This window comes from Desmodus rotundus, chromosome 2, assembly GCF_022682495.2.
Source record: "Desmodus rotundus isolate HL8 chromosome 2, HLdesRot8A.1, whole genome shotgun sequence".
NCBI lineage: Eukaryota > Metazoa > Chordata > Mammalia > Chiroptera > Phyllostomidae > Desmodus > Desmodus rotundus.
In genome coordinates this window covers 200,557,966-200,576,897 of record NC_071388.1, presented here as the reverse complement: position 1 = coordinate 200,576,897, position 18,932 = coordinate 200,557,966, and the positions used below count along the sequence as shown (strand labels likewise).

The following is an 18,932-nucleotide window of genomic DNA, read 5'->3' as shown; positions in this document are numbered from 1 at the left end:
TCTTAACTTCAATTTCTTCACTTGAAATCGGGGATAACGTCTCCTCGTCAGGATGGCTGTGAGGTGTCTGGACCAAAGCAGCTGCTGAATAAATGACAGGAACTTTTTTCATTACGATCAGGCAGCCTCGCTCATGTGAAAAATCCTCTGCAAACGGTAGCATCCTAATAAACCTCAAATGTACTCCCCTTGCCCCCATATGGATTCTTAACAACATCACCTCCAAAAGAAATGCCCAAGAAAAAAGTCATGTGTGTGTATGTGTGTGTATCTCCTCATTATTGGCACAACCCAAGTTTCTGTACTGCCGTGGGCTTATTATTATGGCTCTGTAGCATTCTGATGAACTGGAGAATTTAATGAAATTTCAAACAAAAAGTTCCCAAATAATTTTGGAGAAATGGCCTGTTTTTCGCACTGGCCTTCGAGATGATTTTCTTGTCCAACTACTGTAACTTTCTTACAATTCTGCTAAATAATTGCATACATCAAACATCATTACCTGTAATGGGAGCAATGAGAAAACACGGCCTTGATCATTAAGTTACAAATAAACCCTTTGGTGTCAGCACAGTGTCCTATGGGGGCCAGGCTATGAACAGCAGAAAAATCAACAGTAATTATGTCTTTGCTTAAGAAACAGTTCTCCGTTGATTGGAATCATGAGTGATTAAGAGTATAAACAAGAGAGCAGTCGAGTTTCCCCAGTCGTTGTGCACTCTGTGCGCCAGGCTCACACTACATTTGCTTTACTTCTGCCCACACCCCCGGGGCCCTTTCCGTTTTCCCCTCTTCCCACCGCTCTGCTCACCTCCCACCGTCACCAGCTCCTGCTTCCCCGGCTTCACGCCTCCTTCCAAACCCTCTTCTCTGCTTTTCACTCTACCCTTACGCTCCTTTGCACACACTCATGGAATTCCACTCTCGTGGTTTCGATAATTCTTTTTATCAGATGATTCCCACATTCATATTTTTCAGCCTCGATTTCTCTGTAGGTTTCAGGGACATCATTTTATAGGATGTGTATAGTCTGCCTGATCTCTTCAGTTTCTGGAAACTGAATTGTCCCTCTTTGCACACAATGACCATTCGGCATTCCTGCCATCACGCATCTGTTTCATGAATATCAGGTGCCAGTCACCAGAGGTAGAGCAAAGAGCAAAACCCAACCCCGGCTCCTGAATGGCCCATTTCTATTTGTTGAAGGAAATAAACATACCGGCTGCAGAAAATCAAAAGACGAATTGAATGATGCGGTTCATATTCTTGACAAATGTATAGTTAATGTGAAGGGAGATGTAACCACAGTCCATGTGAGAAGTGCATAATAGGTTGGGCTCTGCTTTCACAAAGGCCACAAGAGTATCAGTGCAGGTAGAACGTGAACTTGAGTTCTGAGTAGCAGAGGTTAACTGGCACTATTTCATACCAGCTCTACGTATGGCTCAGCTTCCTTCCTAGTAGGTTAAGTCAGACACTCGAAGGGAGGGATGCAGCCTGTAACTAGGTAACAGAAAATCCAACTTGTACATGTGAAGATCAAATCTGTAACTTGACCTTGTGGGCTCCACCAAGACAAGACAACAGACGACAATAAGCAAGTGCTGACTGTAACATGAATATTGCTTTGTCTTTTCCATCAAATACACAGAAATTTTTAGAGTGCGGAGTTATAAGAGGGGCCACAGAGGCATGATCAATTATAGCAATGTCTGTATGAGCTGGAAACTGGTGCAATGTGCTTGGTTTTAGAAGTGATTTTATTTATTCTAATCTGTACCCGGACCATAAACCAGTTACTGTAGCTCAAAGAAGAACAGGCTAGTCCCTGTACACCCCACTCCATAAACACATCCTCCCCCACACTCAACATGCCCCAAACAGCACTGGACCATCCTTTCTAAGTCTGCTCTTCATCCCACGTTCCCCACCTACCTCCAAACACAGAATCTCCAGGTACCCAGTTGTTCAAGTCAGAAATGCAAAAAACGTCCTTGGCACATCCTTGGCCCTTATCACCTTCCTATCCCCACAACCCATCCATGAGGCCTGGCTAATTCTTCCAGATGGCTACTCATCTACTTCTTTCTAGTCCTAGGGTCACTGCTGTCGTCTAGGCCACTGTCATTACAGCAAACTCCCTAAGTGGATTCCCTGCGTCTGTGACTCCTCCTACACCCACCGAGCATGTCCCATGGCTGCTCAGAGTAGCACTTATAAATCTGCAGGTGGAGGCCCCTGCAGTCGGCCTTCAGTGGCTCGTCGTTACAGTTGGAACGAAGACCAAACTCTTCACCGTAACTAAACGCCGGTGGTCACTAGTGTCCTGCCCACTTCTCCGGTCCCATCAGACACTGGTCTCTGCCTTGTCAGTGTTCCGGCCACACAGGCGCTCCCAGAGAAGGAGCTCCAGGATTACAGCACAGAGGGCCGAGCGCAGAATTACTGTATCCACTTTGACCACCACTGAATACCCGGAGTCTAGCACAGTGACTGGCATATAGTCAGTGCCTCCTAAGTATTTGAGTATAAGCAACTCAAGAAGTATTTGTACTCTTTAATACAATACATCTTCGTTACACAATAAATGAGGCTGAACGAAAAGGTCTGAACACCTCTGGGGTGTTCATCTCGAAGAATTTTTCCTGCAGGTGTAGCAACCTTCCCTAGAACGCTACACGTGTGGTTCCACTTACCGTTTTTAGCTCCAGAACGGGTTTTATAGCACTTATCTCAACGCCACGGAAATTCACCTCTGACCCACTTACAATGTATTAATAGGCTGTTTTGCCAGAACGTTCTGATTTAGAAAATGACGTTTTAATTACGTAGCCATACACACTGGACAGCTCTGCATCCAGGCGTGACAGAAACGGAAGACTTCTTGAAATATCGATAGGAAAATTAGCCACGTTTACTTTTAATGAGAAATTAAAAATTTAACAGGTATGTAATAAGAAAAACTAAGTGGCTAGAACAAACAAAAGAAACTAAATTCATAACTTGGGAAACCAATGTGTCTCAAGGGGGAGAGAAAGGAGCTTTATAAAAAAGCGGAAGGAAACTAATTATGGTGATTTTCAATTCTACTTACAAAGCAGGAAATATTGTCATGATTATAATTTAGCAGGGAGGTATATATCTCAACTTTCAATTTAAATGTTCAACAACAATTTAGAACTTCCAGTCAAGATGGAGGCATAGGTACCTCATACAACCACAGAAAGAATTCCAACTAGATCTCAAAACAAGTAACACGCAGACCATCAGAAAACCGAGCTGTCAGAGAAGCAAGGATTTAAAGAAGCCGAATTCATCCAGACCGGTAGGAGGAGCAGAGGCGGAGATGACAGAGAGGTGCAGAGATGCGGTGTGGCATGGAGAGGTGGTGGTGGCACAGACGGGCGTCCCACATTCAGGTAGAGTGGATAAAAATCAGGAGGGACACCTTGGGAGCAAGCGATCCCAGCCCCAGGCCAGACCGCACTGCCCAGATTCCAGCCCAAGGAAGATAAATCCCCATAAATTCTGGTTTAAAAACCAGTAGGGGTTGGGACATTGGAGGAAACAGCCAGATTTTCAGGAAACTCCACTTACAGGCCCCGCACAGACTTAGAAGGTATGCAAACCCACCCACTCTGGGATTCTGCACAGGGGCAACAGCTGGAAGGGCACAAGACACATACGGGAAGTGGGTGAAGTGACTGGAAATGGGAAGAGTGCCAGGCAAACCTCCAGAAGCTACGCAGAGGCACTGTCCCCTCTCTGAGCCCTCCCCCTCACAAAGCCACAAAGCTGTGAAGACGCTTGCCCCACCCTGGCGATTACCTAAGCCGCGGCCCAACTTACAGGTGCCTTTTCTACAATAGGCCATGTTACTAAGATAGGGGGTCAAAGCAGTTCTACCTCACACACAGAAACACCCACAGGGAGGCTGCCAAGTTGAGGAGATGAAAAATGGCCCGAATGAAAGAACAGATCAGATCCCCAGGAAAAGAATTAAACAAAACAGAGGTAACCAATCTAACAGATGCAGAGTTCAAAACAGTGGTGATCTGGATGTTCAAAGAATTCACTGAGTATAGCAACAACAAACAGGAAGAAATGGAGGTCACACTAAGTGAAATAAAGAAAAACCTACAGGGAACCAACAGTGGAGGAGAGGAAGGCAGGATTCAAATCAACGATTTGGAACATAAGGAAGAAATAAGCATTCAACCAGAACAACAAGAAGAAAAAATAATTTTAAAAAATGAGGATAGTATAAGGAGCTTCTGGAACATCTCCAAACATACCAACATCCAAATCATAGAGATGCCAGAAGGAAAAGAGGAAGAGCAAGAAATTGAAAACTTATTTGGAAAAATAATGAAAGAAACATTCCCTAATTTGGCAAAAGAAATAGACATAAAAGTCCAAGAAGCACAGAGAGTCCCAAACAAGTTAGACCCAAAGAGGACCACACCAAGACACATCGTAATTAAAACACCAAAGGTTAAAGATAAAGAAAGAATCTTAAAAGCAGCAGGAGAAAGGAGAGAGTTACCTACAAAGGAGTTCCCATAAGACTGTCAGCTGATTTCTCAAAAGAAACCTTGCGGGCAAGAAGGGATTGGCAAGAAGTATTCAAAGTGATGAGAAGCAAGGACCCACAACCTAGATTACTCTATCCAGCAAAGCTTTCATTTAGATGGAAGGGTAGATAAAGTGCTTCCCAGACAAGCTAAAGGAGTTCATCATCACCAGGCCTAATTATATGAAATGTTAAAGGGACTTATTTAAGAGAAAGAAGAAGATCAAAACTACAAACATTAAAGTGGCAACAAATTCACAACTATCAACAAGTGAATCTAAAAAAACAAACTAAGCAAATGACCAGAACAGCACCAGAATCATAGAATGGAGATCATTTGGAGGATTATCAGCTGGAAGGAGGAAGGGGGAGAAAGGGAGACACAGTACAGGGATTAAGAAGCATAATTGGTAGGTACAAAATAGACAGGGGGAGGTTAAGAATAGTATAGGAAGTGGAGAAGCCGAAGAACTTACATGTACGACCTGTGGACATGAACTAAGGTAGGGGATTGTTGGAAGGAAGGGGGATACCAGGTGGAGGGGGGCAAAGGAGGAAAATTGGGACAACTATAGCATAATCAATAAAATGTATTTTGAAAAATGAACAATTCAGATTATTAACTTGCAAGAATACACAACAGTTATAAATTATGTTTCCAATGTGGCATCTCATGGTAACCAAATTAATTTCACAGAGAGAAACTACAGAGTCTTAATGGAAATAACTGAATGCTATTCTAAACGCAGCCTTTCCTATCACTAAAAGAGCAACAAATCTTACAATTATTCACTGAGATTTTTTTAAATTGTGCTTTTCTTTAAGACTCAAGAAAAGGTCTAGCGCACATATTTGAGATAGATTAATGCCGTTGCCATTACTGCCATATTTTTCATGCATTCGGTAAATTTCATTTAATAGTTCCATATATTTTAAGTGCATTCCTTAAAAGGTCACGGGGACAAAGTACGTTCGTTCAAGTCATTTGGCAAGTATTTATCAAAGGCCTACAGTCACTCAGGTTCAGTACTCTGCTAATGCCTGCCTTTCCAGGTGCTTAAAGCTTGTTTTTTGTTTTTAATTGGGACGTAATTCACATACCATAATATTCACTCTCTTAAAGTGTATGATTCAATGTCTTTTAGTACATTAACAAGGTTGTGGAATCAACACGACTCTCTAATTCCAAACCATTTTCATTACGTCAAAATGTACCAATTGTCGGTCACTCCCACTCTCCCCTCCCCCCAGCCCCTGGCAACCACTCGTCTACTTTCTGTCTCTATGGATTTGCCTATTCTGGGCATTTCATATGTACAGAATCATATCATATGTGGCCTTTTGTGTCTGGCCGCTTTCACTTGGCATGATGTTTTCAAGGTTCATCTATGTTGCATGACGTATTAATATAATAGTTCCTTTTTATGGTAGAATAACATTTCATTACATAGAGATACCACACTGTACTTGTCCATATATCAGGTGATGGACATCGGGGTAGTTTCCACTTTTTGGCTGCAGTGAATAATGCTGCTATGAGCATTCACGCACAATTTTTTTAAAGGAACATAGATGTTGTTTTCAGTTGCTGGTACCTTTATGTTTAACTTTCTGAGAAACTGCCCAACTGTTTTCCAAATTTCTGCATTCCCTCCAAACAGTGTGAGAGTTCCAATTTCTCCACATCTTCAACAATACTTGTCCCTACCCAGTTTTTAATTCTAGGCACCCTAGTGAGTGTGAAGGGGTGTTGATTTACATGTCCCTAATGGCTATTGATGAGCAAATGCTTAAATTTTTATTGTTTAAAATGTAATATAAACACACATGCTAGGCAGGCACACAGAACCATACTGACAATCGTGCTCGCTCTCTCGCTCTCTCTCGCTCTCGCTCTCTCTCTAATAGTTTAACAAGCTCAGGTTAGAAGAATGCTCAGAAAGAAAAATGAAACTACAAAGAGATCGTCCGGATTGTACTGCAAGGGTCTTAGCACTCCCATCCCCCGCCCCCCTGCTGTGTTGAATACGAATGGGAATGTTGTTCAATAGCAGGGGTAGGGCTTACACCAACCTATTCAACTAAGACATTACAAAGTCTTTTTTTTTTTTAAAGAAACAGAGGGTTGGTGTGCTTTATTGCTTCAAACAAAGCAAATATGCTATGGAAATGGCAGACTGTTTATGCTAAACATAAAAACTTCCTCTGCTTTTTAAGTACAAGAGCTGGACAACAAGTAAGTGCATCATAGATACCACATGAAGTCGGTCAAAATATATAGAAAACACTAGATGCTTTTTCCCCGATTCTGTTCCCGCACCATCTACTTTCTCTAGGAATGAACTGAACTGGACGGCTGCTTCTCCTGTGACTCTCAGGAGGCTCATCATTCATGGCTTTTCCAATCCAAACATACGCAATTATTTCTCTCAGCTTGTTACCACTGGACCAATAGACAAGAACTTTTTAGTCCATCACAATAATAATAAAATTCTCTGTTCTTACAATAAAACTTCTTAGGATGACTTCACTTTTCCTAAAAGGTGTTAGCTTGCTTAGTGCCCCGCCCCCACCACCAAAGAACCTACCTACAAAATGCAGATTTTCAACAGTTTTCAAGAATAAGAAAATTGTACAACATAATATGTATTTGAATTTAATGAAAAACAAGAATTTATTAATGAAAGACTTGTAAAGTAATTTGTTTCTTCTTTTCAGATACATGAACGCATTTCAAAAAAGCTTATGCAATTTATGCGCGATACACAGTTGCTATACGTCATGCATGGCTGTATGTACAACATGCGATTTATGATTTTAAGATTTCATATTTAAAGATTAAGTGCAACAGCTTCACATCATTACAGCATGTGCAATCGACCATAACGCACCAACCACCTGAGTTGATTAGTAAGGGGGAGTCCGGGGGGCGCAGGGTGCAACCCTCACCAGAAGCCCATACGAGGCCCTGTGCTCACGGAGGGTTATCAAATGAATGAAAACTGACTTCATGAATAAGAAATGAAAGCCGGAATCCAATTATATTAAGAAGGTAATAGGAACCCAGTCTCTATGAATATTATGCCACTCTCAGTAATTACACTCCAGTATCTATTCATAGAACTGTCTGCAACTTGGACTCTGTTCCATCAGAAATTGGGGATTACGAGCATTTTCCCCTTTTGAGGGTTGCTGAGATCTCCATTCACACGGTAGGCCTCCACGCTCACACACTTGTTATAACCACGTAAGAAACTGTCTCATTTGGATCAACACAACCATGAACCATCTCCCTAATGCCACCTGGCTAAATCTCCCTGATTCTAAACTACCAGACCTAGAGTTTTTAAGACACAAACTTGCTTTTCCTCCCTCATATACCATCTCCCCAAATGAAAACAAATAAAAACTGTTCCTTACCTTAGTGGGACCCCGTCCAACTGTCTTTTATAATAGCCTGCCTTACGTACCAATGCCATCCACGTGGAAGACAGAACACCTGACCTCTGGTGATTAGGATTTAAGACCACTAAAACAACAGAAGTAAAAGAAAGTTCCAGCAAGTAAGCAAGCATTAATAAGGGCATATGTTATGTGGTGACACACCCCACCCAAGACCACGCCCTGTCACCTGAGAGTCTCTCACAGTCCACTTTGCACAATGCCTGACTCAATTTGCTTAAAATCCAGTCTCATCATGGTATCCCCTGCCCCCAGTCCATCGTGCTGTCTCACCGATCGTATAACAGCTTTCTGGACTTCATCACCATCAGACTGAACAGTGTCATGGTTAATAGAATGGACTCTGGAGCCGAATGGCCTAGGTTCAAATCCTGCCTCAATTTTTTGGAATTGGATGACCTTGGGCAAGTTCTCAATCAACCCTTGTCTAAGTGTCCTCCTTTATAAAACAGACGCTAAATAAGAATAAGACCTGCTTCGTGGAGTTGGTGAGTTAATATATGTAAAACACATAGAGCATTACCTGAAACGTAATAAGCGCTATATAAGTATTACCTGATACTAAATCTTTAGCATCATCTGATCAACTTCAAGCATTTCAGCCTGGGATCCAACATCTTATATAACATGTATACACCTTCCTCAATAATAACTAATATTTGTGAAATTATTTAGAGTTTACAGAGGAATGGTATGCCATTTGTGGCATTTAATTCTCACAGTTCTGTGAGGACCCTATTAGTTCGATATTATCTACTAGCTGGCCTGCACAGCACTCGCCAAGAAAGTCGTTGCCCATCCTGCCGCCCATCCTGAAGGACGCTCAGCAGAGTTGCCCACGTGAGAAGTAGCCCAGCGGAGCTTCTGCCCTGGAGACTTTCTGGGGACATTCAAATATCAGCCGGTAGCTTTCTCCGTCCACGATGCTTAATTAAGCGTGGCCACTCCTGGGATGGGCTGCCACAGGGGGCGCTCTCAGAGGTCACCAAAGCGAACTTCACACACATCACATGGCCCACAGGCAGGGGCGTCCAACCTGCAGCCCGCGGGCCCCATGCAGCCCAAGAAGGCTGTGAATGCGGCCCACTCCAAAATCATAAGTTTACTTAAAACATTATGAGATCTTTTTGTGATTACATGTCACAATGTATTTAACATGTGGCCCGGGACAACTCTTCTTCCAGTGTGGCCCAGAGACGCCAAGAGGGCGACACTCCTGATTACTGTAAGTCTGCCCACTGCAAACCTAAGGGCCCCATTGGGTGGAAATGCTTTCAGCAGCTTTGGTGTGGAAGCAGAGGGAGAGACTGGAATTCCACGTTTTCGTACAGGTGCAGAAACCCTGACGACCATGCTCGTGACTCGGACGCTGAGGACTCGCTCGCATGCAGCAAGTCCCACCCGACGCTGCCGCTCGTCTGTCGGGCCCTTTCAGCGCTGTCTGTCACAGCTGCAAACCTTGCCGCTCCCTCTGCTCGGGAGGGGCCTGGCAGCCCTGCCTGTCCGTCACTGAGGAAAGCCAAGGTCTGTCCTTCCGCAGCACGCAAGACACGCCTCACACGTCTGCATGTGGTTAAACACAAGTGTTTCGAAATTCTGGGCCGTGAGCTAGAGGAAGGCCAGAAGTAGTGCAAAGGGCTGCTTGTGAGCCAGTATTTTCAACGGAAGACACCAGACTACAAACCCTTGGAGAAGATGTCCACTACTGTCCTTTCACATGAATGTTTCCTGGAGGGTACACTCCCAGCTGAGAGAATTTGTTTAAGTACTAAAAGGCACTAAAACAGTGTCCCCCTTTTACTTCGACCTCTGCTTACAATGCACGGTGTAAAATTTAATCAAAGCTAATTTGAGTAACAATAAGTAAGAAAAAAGTGACTAAAAGTATAAAGATTTCAGTGCTAACCATTTAGCAAAGGACTTCCTTTTATAAAAAATAAGATATTACCAAAGAGATAAGGTGCAGCAATACATTTTAAGTTAGATGCTGCTTCTGGAAATAATGAAACCCATTGAAATACAATGTCTATTTTACAAAAAAAAAAATATTACAAGGGAAGAATTCTACTTTTAAGACTTCAAAAGCAGTAAACAAGTATTTTAAAGTAAAATTCTTTGGAAACAAATCAATGTGAAGAAATTCTGTCACACAAACAGCAAAGCAGCTGAGGGCAGATGGATACGTCAGCAAGGTCGGGAAAAATGGGTGTGACTTGTATAGTCAGAAACAGGCAGACGCTGCCCACTGGGGGAGAGCAGCATGGCGTCACAATCCATCTGCCCCCAGGTCCCCCAAATTAACATACCATCGCAATGAAAACAGTGTGCGCACTAAGCGGACACAGGTTCCCGGTGAGTCCCCTAGCCACTGGTCCTGACTGTGCAACCCACTTCCAACCAGATTTCTGCTTCCGCATCCCACAGATGTGAAAATTCTAGAGCCTCCAGAATCACTGGAGTCACTGCATTTATTTTGTACACAAAAGTTACTGAGGCAAAACTCGGGGAAAGCTATGAAAAGAGAAGTTTAAAGTACATACAGGAAAGTGGTTTCAAACGATTACCATCACCCAAGAGCATTCTAAGCCACAGAACTATCTTCCCAAGGCAATCAATGAAATCAGCAAAAGAAACAGTCAAGTCAGGTCTTGATAAGCAGTTAGTTCTACCCTACAGAGTCTAACAATATCCAGGAAGCGATAAGATTTATGGACAGCTGCTAGAGAAGGCTAGATCAATTTCACCGAAGAGGGACTGTGGCACAGTCCAAAGTACACAAGGTTAAACATAAGACTTCAGCTTCCACACTGGTCCTCTCACTGAGAAGGAGGTAGAAAGGTGTAAGAACTAAAAGACAAACCAAGCAAACCAAAAGCCATCAACATTACCACAAGCAAGACCAAATTTTGCTACTATACTGAGGACTGGCTGCTGAGAGTTAAAAAAAAAAAAAAAATCCTAAGGAAAGGCAAGCTGCTTTCAGGTAAAGGCAAAGGACTCAGAAAAGGAATGGCAGATTTAGGAAACGCTATAAACTAGTTTTAACACTGGGCTGCGGTGTCAGTTTAGTGTCAGTTGAATTACAGAGTAAAGAAAATAAAGACCCACACTTAATTCATTCCGAGGAACTAGGGGTTTTGCTGAAGTGAAAGGGAACGACGAGTTTGTGCTGGTGGTGAGAAATCTGCTGGGGATTCTTGGCAATTTGGAAACTTTAGGTAAGAAGCACAAAGAGGGCTAAAATGAACTGGAGAGACTATTCCCCAGTGAGAGAGCGCTTCTTCCCAGCCGGTTCTGCCCCTAGTTTTGGGGTACTGGATGTCCAAGATCATCAAACTCTCGAATGGTCTGTTTCTTTAGGTTGAGTAGGATTAAGCTGCTTTGCAGTACAGGAAGCTCAGAAAGTTGAAGTCTAGTCTTAACACTGAAATGTTCTCCCCAAACGCAGAGACTCAGACACAGATGGAGAAAGAGACAGAGATGCAGAGAGAGACACAGAGGAAGAAATCTACCAACTCTGCCTGGTGGAAGAAGATTGAACTTCTTTCTAGCTTAGAAGAGGCTAAGTTTTAACAAGGTCATCAATACAATCAGTTAACAAAGTAGCACACGGACCATCTATCAGGTGAGGCAGAGTCTTTCCACTCAGAGAAAGAAAAGGACAAAGTGCGCCCAACTGTTCCTCGTTTCAAAGGAGTTCGGAAGTCACTGACTATTCTCTGCCAGTAATCAGAGAGGCAACAACGCTTAACACCACAGACAAAGAGTGTAGATTCAGAGACAGAACTATCCCATCTTATCTTCTAAGTCAGCAGAAAAGTCTGACAGAAGATTCTGGAGGAACAGGAGCCCTCTTTTGCTCACCTGTACTTTTATTCAGTTACTGCTGCGCATTTGCTGAGTGGCTTTCAAGCACCCTCACGGATACCAGGGAAGGCGTTCAGAAAATCACACCCAGGCGCAGGGCTTCTGTGTGGCCTTGCCTTGGATTGCTCAGGGATGAGAACATCAGGAAAGGGGGCCCTGTAAAGCTCCCCTCCCCTACAGACTCTGCCCAGAATCATGCACGTCCCCGTAAGAGACCAGGATGATGGCGCCTTAGAAGGGTGGCCGAGCCTGGTTCCTCTCTGCACCTCCCTATCTTTGGGAAAAACTCTGAAGTGCAAATTTCCAGATCGGGTGGGGACATTCCAATTTCATAAACCCAACCCAAGCAGCTGCTAAAAAAACCAAACAAACAACAAAAACCTTTTGTGTAGCTTTGTAATGGCAGGATAAGAGACCTTGCTAAAGGCCCCCTGAAGCCCCACGAATTAAATTTAAACCATTGAGTGCTTAACCTTAGTTTCTACTACTCTCCTGTGCCTAGTTGCCCAATCAGATCATGTTTGCCTCTGGGTCCTTGCTCAAGGCCAAGTGACAGCTAAGACGGCTGGTCTATTTATTAGCTGTGTCACTTATCCTGGACGAATTCATCACGCCATGTGGGTTTCCCCACCTGTAAAATGGGTTGCTATGAGGATTCACTAGCCTACTCTTGATGAAGGTAGCTACCTGTTATTATTGTACATCACTTACAGTTCGGGCTTTTCCTGGAAGCAGACTCTGAGACAAGGGTCTCTGTGTAAGTAATTTATCTGGGAGGCAACAGACACCCTGGCAGGGTTGTGGTGCATTGTTAAGGCAGCCATCACTGTGAGGGCCGACGGCATTATCCCAGTGGGAACCCTGAAAGCTAGGAGAGTTGTGTCTCAGTGCTTATCCCCCAAAGGCTTGAGGTGTGCCCTAACTCTCTGTCACTTGTGGCTTGCCATTGCAGGTGAAGCAGGTGTCAGGGGCCCGAGAAAGCACGTAGGCGGAGAACCACAGGTGCCGAGGCTAGAAGTCAGTCCCAATGATGGACTGCGGGCGGGAGGGCACGGGATGCGGGCAGGGGCCTTACAGCACTGCGGGCATCACTCCCCGACTGGGCTCCCGCGCTTCTGCTGTAGCGCTTGTTTTGAAACAAGCAAATGTGTTCACATGTAATTAATATATCAGGGAACAATTTGAGCATAATGCATATTTAGCGTTTGATTATGCATAATTTCATCCACAGGATGAGTGCAGAAAACTGCATCCAGCCGAAGCAAGCTGCATGGAAATCCACAAAATGTACACATTTGCACGCCTCAAACCAGCTACCTCGAGTTCACAGAGTGTGTTATGAATCACACCCATCCACGTCTGCCGTTACAACTTGCCATCCGATCCTGGATGAGCCTCCTTCCTCCACTGACAATAGCTCACAAGGTGCGACCCTTCTGACAGCCACTTCCACAAGCAAAGTCTAGTACTTTTGGAAGGGAGGGTACTGTATTTACTGTAGCACCTAGGTGTTTTTTTGATCATTTAACATGTAAGATTGTGCTACCATTTTTATTAGGTTCCTGTCTCTTTTTATAACGTAACACCGACAAAGCTTTTTGCGTGTTTTACCCCTACCAGCATGTGCTCCATAAGCTGTGTGGGTTTTACTGCCTGCTTGCGCATGGAACGGTGATTTCAGGAAGGCCTCTGTCACGCTCTAGCAGAGCTGACTCTACCACTAGGACAAAGCCTGCCGGAAGGACAGCCAGCACCCAGGAACACTGCTCGCTGGCCCTTATTACGCCACTTCCTCTCCACGTTCACCACTACAGTCCCATCCTTTAACCAAACTCACCAAAGTTAGAGGCTCTCATCACTCAAGTATTTAAAACGGCTCACCCTCTCAACGTTCTCAGACAAATTAGATTAAGAGGGGAACCAATTTGTCTTTCAACCTATCAACTAACGTCCCTATTTTTACGTCTTCTCTGCCAAAAGTTGTTTTGCTTTCTTTCACATGGAACTTAAAAACAAGATTCACTGAATTTGGGGCATTTGCTTACTTGACTATACATCCTCAATGTGCCAAGGTTTCCTGCTGGACTGTAGTTACTCAATGGCAGAGACATTCGGGTTTGGCTGGATGCTTTAAGGGAGGGAGTGCAGTACAACATTCAGTTCCATCAAAGGAGTAAAACGTAGAAACGGGAGCACGATCAGAGGCTCCGACAGCACGTGCAGCGCAGCGAACAAAGTGCATTTACAGGCATCGTGCACGTTTCACTTCTAGACAGCACACAAGGTCAAACCACTAACTGTCAGTTACAATAAGCTTCCAAACTTCTGGTCAATTACCTGGTTAATAATAAAAGACAAGGCTCTGACATCATTACAGTTATAATTCATTTACACAGATCAGCTTCCTGTTAATCAAATACATCTTTAAGAGCATTTAATTATTTTTCACCTAGAAAGCAACGCTCAGCTTTGTTAAATGCAAAAAAGCAATCTTGCAGAATTCAACACGAAAGGCTGTCAGGCTGCTCTGAGATGTTAAGGACAAAGGGCTTCACGGGGCACGCTGCTGTGACACGGGAGCGGTGGCCACATTCCCGGAGAGCAGCGGCACGAGATGACAGATAAGGCAACACGTTTGAACAGTTTCCGAACATAAGGAAGTTGGCAGGCAACTGTGTCAACTGACAAGCTCTGGGAAAAGAAACTTCCCAATGCTCTTTGTCAAAATGATACACAGGGCTAGCAATATTAACGTGTGTGGCACAGGACAGTGGTTAAGGGCGTGGCCTTCAGTAAGATCTTTACAACACATGAGCTATGAGACCTTATGAAAGTCATTTGACTGCCATTTCTCACCTGTTAAAGGAAATAATGCAAGCTCATTTGGTGTGGTGAGAATTAAGTGATGTTATGTTGCAATTAGATATAAATATATAATCACAAACTGGGAAATGACAGTGTTTTTAATTCATATAAACAAAGAAAGTAAAATAAGGCTTAACGTTAAATTTTAAAATAGCCTTAACATGTTTTTATAACTTAGTAACAAAATAGCATTTTGGGGGCTTTCTATGATCCCACATTTCTAAACTGCTTCATGTGATTCGATTATACACACATTTTTTTAAAAAACAATATGATAGGGTATGTGGAAGACACATGAAAGTAAAAATGATTTCCTAATTACAATTAATTTTATAATAAAATGTCAAGCCAGAATTTCTGTCAAGATTATCTTTAAAGTATCACTACATTTGAGAATTTAATGAGCTCCCATTTTAGGATTAAAAAATTCTGGAAATGTCAGATGGCAAAATTTTTATTTTCCCTCCTTTTTAAAGTGTTACTGTCTTAACAGAAATCATTAGATTATCTTTATACATGAAAAATGAAACTACTGGATCTCGTACACAGCCTTGACTTTTGCTCCACGGCGGGGTGAATTAGTGCCAGCTCCAATTCTGATCCATCACCACGTATGACTTCCAGTATCAATCACACGCCGGTTCCTTCTCCCACAGACTACAGGTTTTAGTGTAATGAGGGCTCATTAAAGTTCTTGGACTGACAGCCCTTCAGAGCTGGGTCCCTAAGCCGGCAGACACACGGTGAGCGACAAGGCCAGCGCCCGGCCACCTCTCCCTTCAGGAGCACTTAAGTAATTCCACTCTCACGTTTGCTCCTGGCCAGATTTCTTTGTTTGTTTACCTACAATCAATGAGAAGGTGATAGCCATCACACTCTAAATTAATCTGTGTAAGGACTGTTGGTGGATTATTTATGTAACTGAAATCTTTCCAGCATATGAACTAGTCAAGAAGGGGAAGAGAAGGCCAGATTTCAGAGATGTTGTTTATGTTCCCAGAAAGCACACAGGCCGTCCACTAATTGCTACGTGGTAGGGACAGCTCGGGGGGGTTTTGCCTGCCCAGCATCAATACCTCCTTCTTTCAGTGGCAGGAACCTACCTCCCACCCCACTGGATGTGGTCCTGGAGGGCTGAGCCATCAGCAGTGCCAGTGACCAGAGCTGGAATCATAACTCTCTCCCTAGAATCTAAAACGTGTGTAGAGACCAACAACTTCTGGACCTGACTCTCAGAGCATCACCAAAGAATTTTCCAGACCCACCACGTCTACTCAGACCTCGAGAGCTCACTGAGCCGCTGTCCTTTCCCAAGTCCTGGTGGTTTGGTTTTGCTGTCAACCCTCTGAGCTTATCACCCACACACTTCCAATCTCTTGCTCTGGAATAAATTATCTGGATAAACAAGTTAAGTTAGTTTTTGTTGTCTGCAGTCAAAGAACCCTACACAGGATACTAAGGCATTTGCCAAGGGCTGGCAAGGAAATCCTAGTTTATTTCAAGCATCCCCAGTTCTCACTTTCTACTGAGTACAACATTCTAGCCCACAGAACACGGAGGGTTCATAAGCAGTGTCTCAAAGGTCTGCTACGGGCCTGCCCTAAAGGGAGAGTGCACAGAGCTAAGACTGTGAGTGCGAGAGTAACTTCTGCCTAAGTGACACAAAGTCTTCTCCGTCATACACTTAGTGGATAAACTTGGACACTGGATGAAGAATGTTATTTCAAAAGGAAAAACCAATGGCCTAAAGTTGTCTTCAATTTATACAAGTTTATGTTCTTAAAGAAACTTCTAATTATTGAAATGATGTTTCAAAAACATCGTACTCCCTGACCTTGCTCTTCACTGAAAATAAGACAGGTGTAAACATTTAATAAGATGTTTCACTCGATGAAAACTTCTGACTAAACTAATGAATTGATTAGATTCATCTGCTCAAAGAAAGAAGGAAAGAAAGAAAAAAAGGAAAAGTGAATGAGAGCCTGTTCAACTTCACAGACTTCAGGAAGGATGATGGAAGTATCCTGCATGCTTTTCTTCGGAAAGATTTACCTCTTCATTTTTCACCATCATGCGATTCACTGACAGACTTAAATCATCACATTGTTCTAATCGTGAGCCCAGAGAAGAAAGCCAATGGATATGAAACTGTAGCAATAAAAGCATTAAGCACATAATTTTATATCTCAGTGTCTATATTCCTTCATTTAACAATATCCGAGCATCCACTAAGGGACAAGCTCCCATGGCCTTGAAAGAGAAGCAGACACACAAAGAGCAACATTATAATGCCATAAAGATCTATAATAGAACTCTTTATAAAAGTGCATAGGATGTCTAGAAAACAGCAAAATCAAGTTTAAAGTGTCGTATGAGGTCTGGGGGCAGAAACACAGAAACTAATGAGGCAGGCATTTTCCTGCGGACGATGGGCATGAAGGTAAAATGACCCATGAAACTCACAGTCAACAGCTGTGAAGCCATCTCACAAAAATAAAAGGGCGTGTTTTAAGTCACCACTTGGTGGACATAACAGCCACAAGCTGGAAATGTAGAAGTCTATAATGTTTCCTATTAATACAACATTAGCATACTTTGAAAGAAAGGAGGAAATCTTGAATACTTTGGTACGAAGGAAGGTACTTCTGCTACATGGGCAGTGTGCACAGTATTTATTCCTACATTTGTTCAAACTTAGAATCACAACTGATTCATTACAACACACATAATCGCAAATTGCTGGTATTTATAATGCAAAAAAATGTAGCAAATTTTTTTTTCACAGTGTTGCCCAAGACACTTTCCTCAAGAGAAAACCATCCAAAATTAGGAATAGCTGCCAAAACACACACACACTGCTATATATTATTTGGATAGAACTGAAGTCATTGTAATATGTATATAAATTTCATTCAGAACTACCCTGATAATGGTGACTTTGCATTAAAAATGCATAAGCAAGTTAACACCGTGGAGAAACAGCTGCTGTTTCAATGACACCACTCCCGGAGCGGAAGCCAGACTTGCGGTCCAATCTGGATGCCGTCGCTGACTGGTACGTGACCTCGGGAAAATCACATCAGCAATCCTGCTGCGCTTCTTTATCCATAGACGAGAAAAACTTCACTGACTTCCTGGAGTCACTGTGAAGAATCAATGAAATAGCATGGTATGGGAGTGCACGGAGCACACTCCCAAACTTTGTTTTCTACTCGCCCTTCCTCTGCGTGAAGTCACGAGCCTCTCCCCCTGTGCGGCGAAGCTTTACTGCTTTGTAACCATGGTGTGCACTGGCGATGCCCAAGGAAGTAGGTGGTAGGTAACACCTACATGGAAACCTGAATGCACTCATGGCAGTTGGCTCTCACCTAGATCCCAAAGGGCTGTTGCTCGCTATCTGTTGCTTCCCAGAAACTTCACACACTTTCTTTTCTGAATACAGGCAAAATTACCCACAGGCTCTGAAATGTCACCATCGTGATGTGGCACAGAGCAGCTGGTTGATTGAAAGGGACTCCCCCTCCCCCACACTCCAGCTGTCACCAGGAAACCCTCCTCAACGCGTGAAAAGACAATGCAGTATTACTACTACCGCTGCTAATAACAATCTAATACTTCGCAGTTGAAATTATTTTTCCTATGAAAGCTCACTATTTACTAAAAATTAACTCTAAAAAATACCCTTTACCATCTAAATCCAACCCAGCTGCTTTCATACAACAAAAAAACCAAGGGGCAGTAAATACAAGTCATGTGTTTCCACGGACTCCTTGAATCTTCTTCCTTGAGCCATCTGTAATGCTAAACAACAGCCAGTTAAAATATTAAATAGCTTTAACAGTGACACAGCTGTCATACTTGGAGGGATGAGAAAAAAAGCTCAGATGATTTCTCCAAAGATGTGTACAGACGCCTCTCTTTTTTTGTAAAAATCATCACTCCTCCGCATGAGAAGCTCTACTACGTATGTTTAACACCACTGCTGAAAACCTTTTGCATCGTCTTCAGAGCACGTCTGTGAGTCCCATTCACAAGAATTCTCCCTGGCGTGACTTTTTAAGGTTCAGCTCATCTCCTGAGGATTTCAATCCCATAGATGAAGAGCTTCACAACCAGTGTCCCAGGCCGGTGGGTGCCAGAGACATGCCTCCGTGTGTCCCTGTAG

General features: G+C 43.2%; 1 protein-coding gene across 6 annotated transcripts in view; it reads right to left on the bottom strand.

Moving 5' to 3' along the window:
- RHBDD1 (rhomboid domain containing 1) overlaps positions 1–18,932 on the bottom strand; it is a 111,029-nt gene that overhangs the window by 88,444 nt on the left and 3,653 nt on the right. For 2 of the 6 annotated variants that reach the window (XM_045198442.2, XM_045198443.3), the window contains exon 2: positions 17,690–17,910. The exons of 3 other annotated variants lie outside the window; for them this stretch is intronic. The gene's annotated coding sequence lies outside the window, so the exon portion shown is untranslated. Of the gene's footprint in view, positions 1–7,993; positions 8,114–17,689; positions 17,911–18,932 lie in introns of those variants that run through there. One more of the 6 variants, XM_045198445.3, reaches the window with a different exon arrangement.